Source organism: Vulpes lagopus, chromosome 10 (assembly GCF_018345385.1).
Source record: "Vulpes lagopus strain Blue_001 chromosome 10, ASM1834538v1, whole genome shotgun sequence".
Lineage (NCBI taxonomy): Eukaryota > Metazoa > Chordata > Mammalia > Carnivora > Canidae > Vulpes > Vulpes lagopus.
The window spans coordinates 3852710-3868063 of NC_054833.1; positions in this window are offsets into that span (position 1 = coordinate 3852710).

Genomic DNA, 15354 nt, shown 5'->3' on the forward strand with positions numbered 1-15354 from the left:
AGTCAGGAGAGGTCATAGATGCTGGAGTTGTTTTACAGAGGGATGCTACAATTAGGTCTTAACCTGCCTTTGTGGATCTTTTGTGATTCCCTTTTAAGTTCATTTCCCATCACACTCAATGTATTCAGTGTTCTGTAAACACAGCTTGCACATTCTTCCTTCCCTTTATTTCCTTTGGTGGACCTTTGTGCTGCTTCTTCCATATCTGTGTCTGCATTCTTTGAGTCCAAACATGACCACCACCTTTTCAATTAAGCCTTCTTTGATATCCTTGAATAGAGGTCATTGTTCATTATTTTGAACCCATACAGCATCTAATCTTACCTGTCTTATGGTGCCACTACTTTTTTTTTTTTTTGGCCTTCTGTTGGCATTATTTATATGTTTATTCGCTCTCCAGGCTTGTAAACATCATGAAGGAAGGATCTACCCACAATTGGCTTTGAATTCTGCACAATGACTAGTATATCACTTTGTATCAAGTAAGTACTTGTTTTTGGTAAATGAATAAATCAGTGAATGAATGATGTGGATCTGGAGATGAGCCTTGACAAGTGGATGAGATTTGGATAAAATGAGGAGAGAAGAAGAGAGTATTATGACAGGCATAGGGGTGAAAAGCAACAAGAGTCAGGCTGCAGTCTCGGTTCTCAGATTTGTTCCCGGAATCCAGGATCTGTAAGACAGGGAGAGGACAGTGATGGAGAAGGGGCTTCATGTAATCAATTCCCTCATTGATGAGAGCCTTGCACTGCTGGACACTTGCGTGGCCTCCCTTGCTCCTGGGGTGACTGCAGCCTGTCCAAGCTGAGGCCTCGGTGTTCTGGTGTTCTGTACCAGACTGTCGCTTGTGATTACTATGCTCTCTGTGTTCCCGGACAGAACAGATGTCTGTCTGCTTTTTTCTGTTTAATGATGATGGCAGGTTCCCAATGATCAAGATCCAATTTCAGATCTTCTGAAATGCCGTGGCTGAGAAATCCTGTTTAGCCCAATTCTAAGACCCAGGCTCCTTCATAGGAATCTTTGCTTTGCAGATTCATAGAGATGGAGAGCACAGTGGGCAGGAGTGGTCTCGCTTAGCCTTGTCAGATGGAGCAGGGAATTGGAGGGCATTCCAGGCATGGTCCTATCTATGTATGTTTGTTTTTCCACATTCTGTTTTCTCCAACAATAAGTAACACTAGGAATTTTGTGGATCTTGTAAACCAATTGGTACAAGAGAATATTTGATATTTGAAATAGTTTCTTAGATAGGTTTATCTTTGGAGGTGGAAATATATTAGTTGCTACTCTAGTAATAGGGAAAAAAATCAGTTAGATCCTTTCTTATAAGAGATTGATTTTAGGGATAGAGAAAGGATACCATAGAGCTGGGCTAGCAGTACATGTGTTCAGAGCCTGAAAAGCTGCCCCAAGATCTTAAGCAGTGTATTTCCATAGTGTTTTTTTTTTCCTGTGTTCCTTCCCCAGAGCTTTATTGAGATATAATTGACATGTGATATTGTGTAAGTTTGAGGTATACAACACGTTGATTTATACAGTTACATCTTGTAAAATAATTACCACTAAAGCATTAACTAATACTTCCATCACTTCACATAATTACCATTTCTTTTTCTGGTGAGAACATTTAAGGTCAACTCTCTTAACAACTTTCAATATGCGTATACAATATAATATAGTATTATTAATTATAAGTATCATGATATACATTAGATCCCAGAACTTACTCATCTTATCACTGGAAGTTTTTGACTTTTGACCAACATCTTCTCATTTCCCCCACTCCCCAGCCCCTTGTGCTAAGTTATATTGAGATTCACAGATACATAGATTCTATCCTCTAGAAGTTTCTGATCTTATCTGGCCCTGGAAATAAATTCTGCACATAAATAATTGTGATACAAATATTCCAGGAGAAAAACATATAAGCTGCTGTGGGAGTTGAAAGAATTGAGAAATTGCTTCTGATTTGGGGATAAATGAAGTACATCTTAGAAGGCTTTGAAAGAAGGGTGTCCAGTGATCTGGATCTTGAAATACAAGTGAGTTTTTTAAACTTGTGACTCCAGGGAGGAAATTCAGAGATGGACTGGAAACATGCCCAGTGTGGACGGACCCCAGTAGCTCTAGAAACCAACACATTTTTACTTCTGGGTTATTGCTTTTTTCATTTTTTTTATTCCCTACCTCTCCAATTAGATTCAAAGCTTCTAAAGTATTTCTAAAGTATTTCTTGGCACATGTTGGAACGTGATAAATCTTTGGTGATCATGATGGTAGCTGCCTTCTGAAATTTTATGTTCTTCATGAAAGTGGAGACAGGAGTGTCAAGATTTAATCTAGAGTCATAGCTAATGTTTGGATGGAAAATCTTTTGTAACCAGTTGGTAGAGCTTGGGGGGGGGCAGAGAGAGAGAGAGAGAGAGAGATACACATATTAAACATAAGGATTAAAGGTTTTAAATATGGGAATTGATTTCAAATATGTTTTGTAGTCACTACAGAGAAATCATCACTCTGGCTTCAATGTCAAGGATGAGGTTATTATTTGAGACAGACACTAATAGATAGACAAGTTAAGCATAGCAGAATGTGGATATGGATATGTAGAAGATGGTTTGTAAGTAGGACTCTACTTTGTAAGTAGATTGTTTCTTAAAAAGTGAAAACCTATTCAGGGGATCCCTGGGTGGCTCAGTGGTTTCAGCAGCTGCCTTTGGCCCAGGGTGTGATCCTGGAGTCCCGGGATCGAGTCCCACATCGGGCTCCCTGCATGGAGCCTGCTTCTCCCTCTGCCTGTGTCTCTGCCTCTCTCTCTCTGTGTCTCTCATGAATAAATAAAAATTTTTTAAAAAAGTAAAAACCTATTCAGTTACCTTCTTGGTAGGTCATGGCCAAGCAACTCACCGTTGCTTAGTGGATGGAAGAAGAGTATTGATTCTCTTTGTTCTAAACCCTTGTTAACCAGGCAAGCTTCTAATTTATTATGAAGGACAAGCTGGGCCACATACACATTTTTCAGGCTCACTCTTACAGCCTTAGGCAGTTTCTAAAATCAGACTTAGGTGTTCAGTTTTGAACCCTAAGAAAATCTGGCAGGACCTGAGCTTCCTTATGAGTAATTGGTTCATGTTAAAAGTTGTTGGTGATCCATAAAATTATGCCCAGTTGGCATCATGCCTGCTGGGAGGGATTTTATGTGACAGGACACAAAATTGGCTGACATGTAGGAATATTGTGATTTCAGGGGCTCTAGGGAAGATCATTGCTCAAAAAAAGTCTTTCTCCAACTTCTAATTGCAGAAATATTCCAAAGTATCCTCCTTATAGTGTGTAGCTTTTTTTTCATGTTAAATTCTCCAAGAGAGGTTGATAATTCTTTGTATCTATTAGTTAAGAAAGGGCCTGAGAGTATTGAAGTGAATGGCCCCAAAGTCAGCAGGACCAGAGAAGACATTTTGGTTTAAAGGAAGACAACTCCTCCACCTTTTTTTGTGGCATATCTAATACTATCAGTACCAATAAATAGCATGCTTACTACTTTATGGTATTAATGGTATAGCTCAAAATGCTTGATAATGTCCCTACCTCTTGGGGAGTAAGTAACTAAGGGTTTCCTCCATTCTAAGTTCTGTCTTACAGTATTAACCTGACAGTTTAATGAATGAATTCTTTGAGTTGTTGGAGGAGAAATGAAACATATGCTATGGCTTCTTTTTCTCAGCTTATCTGGGTTCCAGCTCTGCTGGCTGCATATACGCACCTTTAAAAAGCCCATCTAACAAAATGGCAGGCCTTGTATGAGTAGCTTCTTTCAATTCTGGAGGAATCAGTGCCAAAGGGTTCCTCTGCTTTTAATTACTTCTGTGGAGACAAGTCTTATGTATAAGCTGGGTGTTTTTCAGCAGGTGTCCAAATAGCTGGGTAGAAGACTTTGTCCTACAAAATATTCAGACAATGAACATCTAAAATCTATTTTATAATAAATAGCCACTTAATTGGGTTTTGGAAGAATAGTTAGGAAACAAGAATGTTAAGGTTTAATGGGGACATATTTTTTATATTTATAAATTTATTTTTTATTGGTGTTCAATTTGCCAACATATAGAATAACACCCAGTGCTCATCCCATCAAGTGTCCCCCTCAGTACCCATCACCCAGTCACCCCCACCCCCCGCCCACCTCCCCTTCCACCACCCCTAGTTCTTTTCCCAGAGTTAGGAGTCTCTCATGTTCTGTCTCCCTTTCTGATATTTCCCACTCATTTTTTCTCCTTTCCAATGGGGACACATTTTTAAAAGGAGGCAATCAGTGATGCCTAGAGAGATGTCTGCAAGATTTCATCACTAGTTAGAGACAAACCTTACCTAAGAACCACGATCCCTGATTCATAAGCTAGTTCTATTTCCACTGCTTGCTGGTGTGGTGTCTGATTCATTTGTGTCACACTGAGGAAGGAGGAGGTGTCATTAGTCATCTTTTCCCCAAGGTCCACTAAAACTTGATGTAATAAAAACAGTAGAGTTATGTGTCACTATTATGATGCCCATACAACAACCAAGACCATAATGGGGAAATGGAACTTAGGGGAAATATTTCCTCTATCTGGAAGCATCATATTGGAAGAGCAGTTTGATTTGCACAAGTTAGAAACAGTGCTTTCACTTGGCTTGTCAGAAATAATGAATGTAGATACATAATGCAATCTAGGTTGGATCCTCCGGTTTCACAGGCCCAAAACTTGGAAACTGTATTTTGGAGTTAGAGAGAAAGATGATTGGGATTTTTTTTTTTAATGCTTTGAAATCCTATCAACCTAATTTACCTGGTCCTGAGGAGTTAGTTCAGCTGCTATAACTACCATCCCACGTTTTGCCAGATGGCTCAGCATATGGCATAAGGGCCATATCCTTGGGTGTATATAAATACTCCTACAGTTGCTTAGTCAAATATGAGTCAAAGTAACATTGCTTTGTGCTGCCTAGAACTTTAGCGTAAGAGAGTGTGTTAGAGTGCTGTCCATTTCCCTTCCTAATTGGGGTATCCTTAAGTGCTGGCCTTGGGAAACCCATCTACACCCAAGATTTGTCCTCTTAGACCCAAGATTCCATGCTTTTTACCGTCTTCTCATTAAACCTCCTTTATTCTCTGTTCTAATTATTTCTTGCCTCACACTAATATTTTCCTTTCTAGGTGTTCTTTTGTGTTTATTCTTCTTACCTGTCATCCCTCTTCCTTCTGCCATCCTTATACTTGAGAGTAGCTTAACTCAATTCCATAGCATTTATTAAAACCAGTATCTAGAAAATATTTATGCATATTCTGTGGGAAGATATGAAAGGATTAAAGATGCAATCTCTAGCTCGTCTTGTAAGATCAGAGGTAAAGCAGACTGCACAGAATATCTACATCACCTTTCCAAGCAATGGATGACCCACAGTAGGGACAGGGCTGAGGCAGATACAAATCCTAGCAAAGTGCCTTAAATTCTATAGACACCATGTATGCATGCTGGGTGAGAGAAAGGCCAAATTTAAAGTAAGGAGCCACAGTAAAACCTTGGTGCTCATTAGTGGTGAAGGTTAATCTGGGAAAATGTTTTGCAACTTTTTGCAAGTTTCCATCCGGCTTTCTGCCCACATTCTGTCCCACCTACAGCAAGATAATTACACAAACTTGCTTGCATGCCATCTTGGGCTCATCCCTCTATCACCCCCCATCCCATTTGGTGAAATTATATCATTTTTCAAGACCCAAGTGAAAGGTCACCTCATATGGGATACAATCTCTAAATTGCCCCAACTACCACACTGTAAGGGTGTGTTGCTCTCCACATATCCCTCCATCTTGCCTCACTCTTGGGCTGAAGAGGCCAGATCAAGCTTTCAGAATCCTCCTCTAAAGAACATTGACTGTACTGAGCATGTGCCATGTAGAATGCAAGCTGGGAAAATACAAAAAGATATAAATCATGACCTCGAACTCAGGGCTCATAGTCTAGTATGCAAACCCATACTTGTACATAAAACAATTCAGAGTGATAAGAATCATAATAGAATCAGGGTTTACACTTAATGACTGCTTTGAGTATTCCTAGCCGGAGAATCTTAGTTTGAGCTGAAAGCAGTTAATAGGTTACTTGTGAAAAATAACTACAGATTAAATTTAAAAATCTTTAAAAATGAGAAGGGAGTATAGTTTGAAAGTACCCAGTAAGCTACTGACACCATAATGTGTTTCCTGTAAAATGACTACAGCCTTGCCCTGCGACCAGCTTCTTCTGGAGAGAGACAGAGGCTGTGGCTTGCTATGGGTGGGGAAGAAGGCTGAGGGAGGGGAGCAGGCTGCAGATTCTCATGCTTAGGAATCCCCATTTCATAGTGTTGGTTTTTAGACTAGAAGGCTTGGTTGAAGAAGGGAAGGCCTAGGGAGGGAAGATGCACCCAGTCCTGTTGGGCCCATCTTAAGTGCCAACCATGCTCAGTCAAGAACTTGACAATAGTGAAAGCCCCAATCAGGCAATTATGCAATGTCTAATGTTCCTATGCTATTTTGCTTGTATTAACTCTACAGTCCTGGAACAGGAAATGTGCTTGAAACATTGGAAGTAATTGAAGATAAATAATTTTGCATTAAATCTGTTCTCTGCCAAAGAGTAAGCTCAGGGCAATGGCCAAGCCAACCCTTAGAAGGGGAATAAAGGACAGCTGAGGGGACCCAATTTTAACCTTCAGAGCATTGCACTCCTCCTCTGAATAGAGCAAAGGAGACTTAGCAGGCAGGGGGAGGGAAGGGCAGCCGAGTGGTCAGCCCCGGAGCTAGCCCAGAGCCCTGGGCTAAAGTGTTGGACTGGGAGCCAGTATACCCTCTGTAACAAGGAGTGAAGATTTGTTTTGTAGACCAGTCAGGTGCTGACTGGTCTCTGACATCTGTATGGGAGTTTTTTCAGTCTTTGGAATACAAAGAGAGTTAAACCTGCACACCCCTTTCCATGTGCTCTGAGTCTAGACCAGCAGCTGCTTTGTTACTGGATGTTGCACACAGCTTGACGTTTGGAACCCTGCTTGAACCAGGTGAGAAGCAGGTATGCAAGGTATGTAGGTGGACATTCTAACATTAGCTTGTCAGTTCCTCAAGGGTCAAGCCTGTGCTGTGCTCCTTTTTAAAGATGTAGCATTAGGATGATCTAGGTTAGTGGAACTAATCAGAAACTTCTGTGTTGGCCTTTCTGGAACATTCCTGGGAGACTCCTGGTTAGCAGACAGCTCATCTAGAGGTCACTGGAAGGGACCATCAGGGTTCCTTTCATCTAATAGTCAGCCCTCCCTTCCTGCTCACTGCCTCCCATACGTGTTCTGTGTTTCCTCTGTTCTGACCCCCAGGGTCTGTGGCATCCTTTAAACAAGCAAATGGCCACCCGACTGCATATCTATGCTGGGCCATCCCTGGAAAGGAATGGGCAGCCTGAGCAATCAGTGCAGGTTATCCCCAGGGGAGCCCACCAGAATCCTGGTAGCCAGCCTGAGTGGAGGGAATATTCCAAAACCGCGCTCTTCCCTCTTCTAGAAAGAAACAGCATGGGCAGTTTTGCTGGGGAAATGCTCAGCTTTACAGCAGGGGCTTGGGTAAAGTTGTGGAGACACTGGATTGTTCTGGAATGTCTTTCCTTCCTCTTTGTTTCCTGTGACACTCAGTGACATTTCTTAAGCTCTTGTGTCAAGTGGTTTTGGTGAGAAAGACAGCTCAGCCCAGACTCTGCCCCCTGGAGCAGCCTGCCTAGAGTATCATGGTAACATGGCTAGTGGAAGGAGTGTAGCTGAGGTCTTGGGATTGGTGCTGATCTATTAGCAACAGAAACAAAAACAGTCTCAGGTAGGAGAAGAGAATGGAAACAGAAAAGCTATTTCTTTTCATTTCACTTATAGATTCTGAGCAAAATTGCTAAAGCCCTCTCCAATTTGGAGGAACGCTTTGGTTACGTGTTGGAATAGAGCCTCTTGATTAATAAATGTGATTGGGACATAGAAGCACAGAAAACTGTGGCATTATTTTTAATCTTCACAATAATCAGGTAGTAAAGCATCACTTCCTTGGGGCATTGAATGTGGAAACGGCAAGCTTACAATTAGAATGCCTTCTTATAGGTTCCTTGATGGTGCCCATGTGTGTGGAAGGATGTCAGAAAAGCTGGTCAGGCAGGGGAGAGATACCTGCAGTGACTCCAGCCTTTGGTCTGGGCCTGGGCATTGTCTTAATGGTTTTCCAAAAAGGCAGTAACAGTTTGAGAAACTCACTCTTCACAAAACTTCTTTGAAACAGCCTCTTCCCTGTTATCAAAAACCAAAACCACCTCTGCTCAGTGTGAAGACTCATGCACATGCACACATTTGTATGCTTAAAGTGTTCTCTGCAGATATTCTGTGGTTATACTTTTGATGTTTATCCTACTATGTGATAATCAGAAACTAATAGCAAACTATTGAGTATTATGAGGTATCAGATGCTGTAATTTATCTGCAGTATCCTTAATCCTTTATATCCTAGCTCAGTAGCAACTCTTAGTGTCCCTCCTTTACCAACAAGGACACAGAAGCTCAGAGACATTACATGATTCGCCTCAGTCCATGAAGCTAGTAAGGGACCAAGGGCAGATCTGAAGTCAGGTCTCTGTACTACTTCACCATATTCTGATGAAAGAGACATGTGAGGGCGTGAGGGGATAGACCTCCCAGGGACTTCACAGTCCCTTTGTGGTGACCCTCTTGGGCTGCCCATAGAGATGTTCATCTGGACGAGGGGCCATTGCTTCTTCCCTAGAGAGTTATAGTTCCTTGACTATAGTAAAAGGGGATGAGGCTGCCGTATGTTCTGGTTTGTATTTGTGAGATCTTCTTGTCTTCTACTGGTCACCCCCCTGCCTGCCTGTCTGACAGGGGGTGAGGATGAGCGGAAAGAGTTTCTGTCACAAGTAAAAGCAAATCTGCTCATTTTCACTTACTCATCCACCCACTTACTTAGCTACTCATTAAATACATCTTTGAGCCCTTTTCTTCCTGCGTGACACACTGTGACAAAAGCCTGGGAATACTGTGGGAGAATTGGTCAGAATGGAGTGGACGTGCATTACTCATGTGACATATCTGAAGACTCCCTTCATGTGGTTTGAGGGAGACAATGCCAACCTCAAGAAAGCGATGAGGGGGCAGCCCGGGTGGCTCAGCAGTTTAACGCCACCTTTGGCCCAGGGTGTGATCCTGGAGACCCGGGATCGAGTCCCGCATCAGGCCCCCTGCATGGAGCCTGCTTCTCTCTCTGCCTGTGTATCTGCTTTTCTCTCTCTCTCCCTCTCTCTCTCTCTCTTTCTGTGTGTCTCTCATGAAAAATGAATAAAATCTTAAAAAAAAAAAAGAGAGATGAGAGCATTAAACGAGAGACTATATGTGAAAGTACTTCATAAATTCTGAAGTGCTGAAGAGATAAAAACCAATGCTATCATTTATATCTTAATGGGTTACCAAGATGGGACCTTGTCTCAGCTTCCAGGACGCCTCCAAGAGTTAGCATCTGCTCTCCTTGCTGGCTGCTCACATTAGTGCTCCTGAAATTCAAACCCAAACCTTGTTTGAGTTCCTCCTGTGCTCAAATGCGTCATCTTGCTCAGTTCCTGAAAGTGCATTGAGTAAGGAGTCAGTGCCCAGGACCCACTTCAGCTCCTGCCTACTTTGCTCTGAACCAAAAATGGCAACATTTGCTGTATATTCTCTGCAGCTTGCCTTTTCCCTGTCCTTATGTATCCAGGACACCTTACCAAGGATAGCCCTTCCTTTGCCATTTTTAGACCACTTTATTCTTTTTAACAGTTACATAGTATTTAATTACATAATTCAGCATCCTATATTTACTCCGTTCCCTAATCACAGGCATGGGTATTCCTTCTAACTGTCCCCATTGCAAACAATGTCTTAGTGAAAATCTTTGTACACATGTCAGCGTGGATTTGTGTCAGTATTTCTGTAAGATGAAAGTCAGATCGTGAGTTGGAGGAAATTCATGTTTTATATTTTGTTAGATACTGTCAAATTGTCTTCCAAAAAGGTTGTACCAATTTATACTATTTCACACTGTATGTATGAGTACTCCACATTCCTGCCAACACAGGATATTATCAATCTGTAAAAACATTTGACAAACTTATGGGAAAAATTCATATTTCATATTTCATGTTCCTTTGTTAACGGAGTGTTTTTGGCTTTTATATGTCTTCTGTAAATTGCTGCTTTATGCCTTTCACCTATTTCTCTCCAGGTTGTTGGTATTTTTCTTCATTAAGTTGTAGGAAGTCTTTATGTGTTTTGGATGTTAAGATTTGTTTGTTAGATATATTACAAGAGATTGCCTTTCTGTATTGTTGAGTAAATCTCCTTTTACTCCTGTTAATGGGTTTTAATCTCCTCTTCCCTGAGAAATTCTTAGGATCATAAAATTCCATTCTTCTTTTGGCATGCCACACGCAGAATCTTGGCATTGAATTTTTGAGAAGTATCTCCCTATAGCATGATGCCAACAGGAATATTGGTAAAAGCGTGAACTTTAGACACAGGTAGTCTGATACTGAGTGTTAATTCTATCGTTTGCCAGCTGGGTGACTTTGGAAGAGTTGCTTTACCTCTCTGAGCTTCTGCTTCCTTACTGTAAGATGGGATAGCTGCCATCTCTGAGTACCATAACTATCCCCAAAGCCTGGAGATGTTTAGAAGTCCCTCTTCTAGGAGGTTTGTGGCATATAAAGGGTTTAAGAACGACAGACCTCTTGGTAGTAAAATTATATAGACCAGGGAGATCTGGGAACCCTGAACAGGGCTTGTGTTGCTAATCTGGCAAATTAGATTGTTTATGTTTTTTAATTGAGAACCGATTAACATAAAATAAAACATATCGATTTTTGATGAATTTGGACAATTACATACACTTAAGTAGTTACCACCCTAAATAAGATATGTAAAACTTCCATCCTCTTCAGAAGGTTCTCTGTACCCTTTGTACTCTTGACAGCTTTCTGATTTTTATCACAATGTATTCATTTCCCTGTATTTGAATTTCATATATAAATGGGATCACATTGTATATATGCATTTGTGCCTGGCTCCTTTTACTCAACATAATTTGAGAATCTTTCATGCTATTTCATATATCAATACATCAGTCCTTTTAATCACAGAATGGCATTCCATTACAGTGATATACCACAATTTATTCATCTATTCTCCCGGTGATGGACATTTGGGTTGTTTCCAGCTTGGGCTACTATGAGTAAGAATGCCATAAACATTCCCAGACAGGTCTTTTGGTCGACATAAATTTTCATTTCTTTTGGATACCAGAGTTGACTGTTTGAACCAAGTGTATGTTTAGTTCCATCGGAAACTTCCAAACAGGTTTTCTAAAGTGGTTGCACCAATTTTTGCAATCCCACCAGCAACATGAGAGCATCCCACTTGGTTTTTTGAGATGTTTTGACTTTAGCCCTTCTAGTGGGTATGAAGTTGTATCTCATTGTGGTTTGGCAAGTTGGAATTAATGTCTTAATTTTCAGTGGTGAGCTCTCTCTCCATACCCGTGTACCTTTCTCTTTTTCCATGTGTGTCGGCTCTCCAGTGAGATTTGAAATTCCATGAGGGCAGAGGCTCTGTCTAGTGTACCTCCCTTAAATTCTGGACCACACCAGACACAAGGCAGGGAACAGAGTGGCTACTTCATTTCTTGTTGGTGGATTTCTTGCTACTAAGAAACATGTGCAGACTGTTTTGTAAGGAGGACAGATGAGAAGGGGCTGCCTCCACCAGATGCTTTCCAAATGCTTGCAACTTGTGTTGGTTTCCTTGGAGGCAGTTCTCAGATATCTTAGGAGAGACTGGCCCTGGTTTCTCTCTCCCCCCTCCTCCCCTCCTCATTCTCTCTGACAATGAGGTAATCAGTTAGGGCTTCTTAGCAGCTGCTGGATGTAGGTGGCACTTTCATGTGTCGAGGGCTGTTCAGCAATAGCAAGTTCAAGAAGGCAGAGAAACAGGTGAGTTGGGATGTTTTATTGGTCAGCTTCCCTTTTCTACCTCAGTTGGCCTCCTCCCTGCATTTTAACCCTGATTGATGCTACTTAGTGTCATGAAAATGGCTCTTTTTTTAATTTTCAGAGTTTTTTGTCCTTTGACCTGAATATATTCCCATAAAAAATGAAAGAGATAAATGAAGTTGTCTACAATGTGAATTTTTACTTCTAAGAATTTGAAGGAAGATAGTCTACTGATAACCTAAAAACTTTCTGAAGATTATCACAGATTGCATGATGATTTTTTTTTTTTTTTTTGCTGTCTAAATGTTGTATCAGAGAATCCTCTGAAGCTCTTTTCTTTGTTAGAAATCAGACTTTTTTTTCGTCCATGAGAGTAGTGAGGGGCCTGGTATAGTGTAGAGCATCTCAGTTGGAATGCTAGTGTAGGCTTTGGCAAGATTGCATGAGGACTTGGAGCAAGGTACAAACCTCCCAACTTGCCTTGGCTTGCTGTTGGAGGAGGTCAAAGGAAGAGGATGTGAGCACAGGCTGACCAGAGAGCTGGCACCAGGCAAAAGGAGGCTCCATAGCCCCTCCCCTGCCCTTGGATGTACCTTCCATGCACCATTCCTGTGGTGGGGACCATTTTCAAGGACACAGCCTTGAGAGTAAGGTGTTGCTGGGACCATCTGGAGTGTGCATGTGTCTGTACAAACTTTAAGGTTCTTGAGGGCAGATGGGGAGGTCTACTGATCTGGCAGCTAGAGGATGAGCCTCCTGTGTAAGTTCCTTTGAGTATTAAAATCACTACCCACCAACCCACCTCTTTCTTCTACCTCCCTGCCCCCGTGTAGGAGGGGCCAGTTTCAGATTTTACTTGGGAAATCCTTGAGGTTGTGAACCAGGATTTACCTGTCAAACCCCTAATCTGACAGTTGTGAGGGGCTCAGAGATTTGAAAAACAAAATCAGACACTGTGGAAAGATATTAAGGTTTTAAGTATCACTGTCTTTCTTTAATTTCCTTGGGTAATGCATACAAGATATATTATACTTTGTCAATAGTTCTTGTTTTATGTATTTAGCAGATACTGATTGTATAACTTCTGTGGGCAGGCTTCATTCTAGGTGCTGCAGAGGTATCTGTGAGCCAGACAAGCCCTGTGCCTGGCTTTGCAGAAAGAAGTCAGATAGTGTGGCCATGACCAACAGGCAAGCAATCAGAACCTTTCAGTGAGCGAGTGATAGGGTTGTGGTGGGTGCTGGCCAGAGTTGTTGGGTTCCTCCCTTAGGCTTTGGGGTCAGGACAGGCTTCCCAGAATAAACCTAATCCAATTTGCAATGAGTGAATGAGACTTAATTAGGCAAAGGGACAAGAGGATCACTATTTTAGCCAGAGGGAACACCAGGTATGAAAGTTGAGAGGTGAGAGAGAGGGATGGCTCCAGGACCAGAGGTTGATTATTGCCAGAGCATGGGAATGGGAGGATTGTGGTGCAGACCACAGTGAAGGATAAGGGCTGGGGCTGAAGGGAGAGGCTAAGGCATGTGGGGCCTTCCAAGTCATGTGAGGGAGTGTGTCCTGCATCTTAAGAGCAATATGAGCCTATTGTGTGGTTTTAAACAGAGGAACGCTATAATTAGACTTGTTCTCTAGCAAAATCTCTTTGGGTTGCTGTGTGGAAGTTGAGAAGGGGTGAGGCGTGATGTGGGAAGGCTACCTGCAGAGACTGGGGTGAGAGGGGTGTGAGGGGCTGGGAGGAAGCAATGGCTTTGAGAAATGATTGAGTACTTCGGGTTCTCCTGGTTTCCTCAGCAGTAATATGTTGGCTGGACGACTCAGAGGACGTAGAAATATTGGAAATCCAAATGACCTCTTTCAGCCCCCTGTGGTGCTATTTCTGAGCTTAGAATCAGTAACTGAAAGCTGAGTGAGACTTGATAAAATCACCAAGATGAATTCCAGGGTGAATCTGACTGTGTGCGATTTTCTGAGTATGCAGGCAGCATGCTAATTGCCATGCCCCTGCTTTTCTGAGCCGCATGATGCTAAAGACGAAAAGAATTTATCCTGGTGAGAAAAATGTGCCAGTGTTTCAAAACAATCAGTTTTCTCATAAGTCTGTTGCATCCAAGATCATCCTGCTCTGCGTAGAGGGAGCCAAACCCGCTCCAGAGAGCCAGTGGTGGCCTTCCTGGTCCATAGCACAGCTGCTGCTACTGGGCGCCGTGGGTGTCTGGTGATCACAGTGCTTCCTGCTTTTTTGCTTTACCAATCATCAGATTGTCCATTAAAATATCCCTCTCCTCTCGCCATAGCTGTTATGTCGTGCTCTCCTTCATGGTTTTTGAAGTTGAGAGCCAGGTGCCCAGTTCAAGTCAGCAGGCTCATTGCACAGGAACTGATGAAACTGACCAGCCACCTGCAGGAGCTTCCCTGAAAAACTGGCTTCCTGTGGAAGGAAGGACAAAAGATGATAACTTTTCCATCTGTAGTTTAGTCAAGGAAGTCAGTAGCCTGCATCGGTATGTGCCCTGTGGAGAACTGAGAGTTCCTTAAAATCACCAGAGCAGATTGTCAGCTGGAGCTGCTGGCCACGACCTTTGCCTCTTTCCAGTGGCCACAGGTGGATAGGGTTGTGGTGGAGGTTTGGTGTCTGCTCCCCCATGAGGAGGAGGGGCTGGTGTTTGCTTCTCCATGCAGAGGGGGGCTTCCCCCCCCACACACACCAGCCCTGGGCCTGGCCATGAACATCACTGCTGTCTTTGTGACCGTAGCCCATTCCCGAGGTGCCTCTGGGGCAGGCTGCCCCTCTAGCTCCAGAGCCATTTCCAGGGAGGCTGGCCTTGCCCTCCTGCAGCTCTTCCATTGCTGGCTCACTCAGTTTTTGTCCCACTTGACTATATTGACTTCTGGGCACAGAACTTTACTCTCATTTGGAAAATGCTTCTCTTCTCTCTCTCTCTCTCTCTCTCTCTCTCTCTCTCTCACACACACACACACACATATGCACACACACGTACACACACACACATTTGCTCACCTCAGGGACTTTGGTTCCCATCTGCTGTTGTACCCGCAGCTGCTGAATTTCATTCTCTGCTGGGTTTCTCCCTAACCGGCACTAGAACTTTGACTCTTCCAGTCTGCCCTGCCCAGTCTTCCACACTGCCCTACTGTGTGTATGTCTAAAACATGAAACATAAAGACAGAATCAGAAGGAAAGCAACTGGACTGTGTAATACAGATGTTCGCTGGAGTCACCCAGGCTTCTGAAGGGCAACTGGAACTCACTTGAACC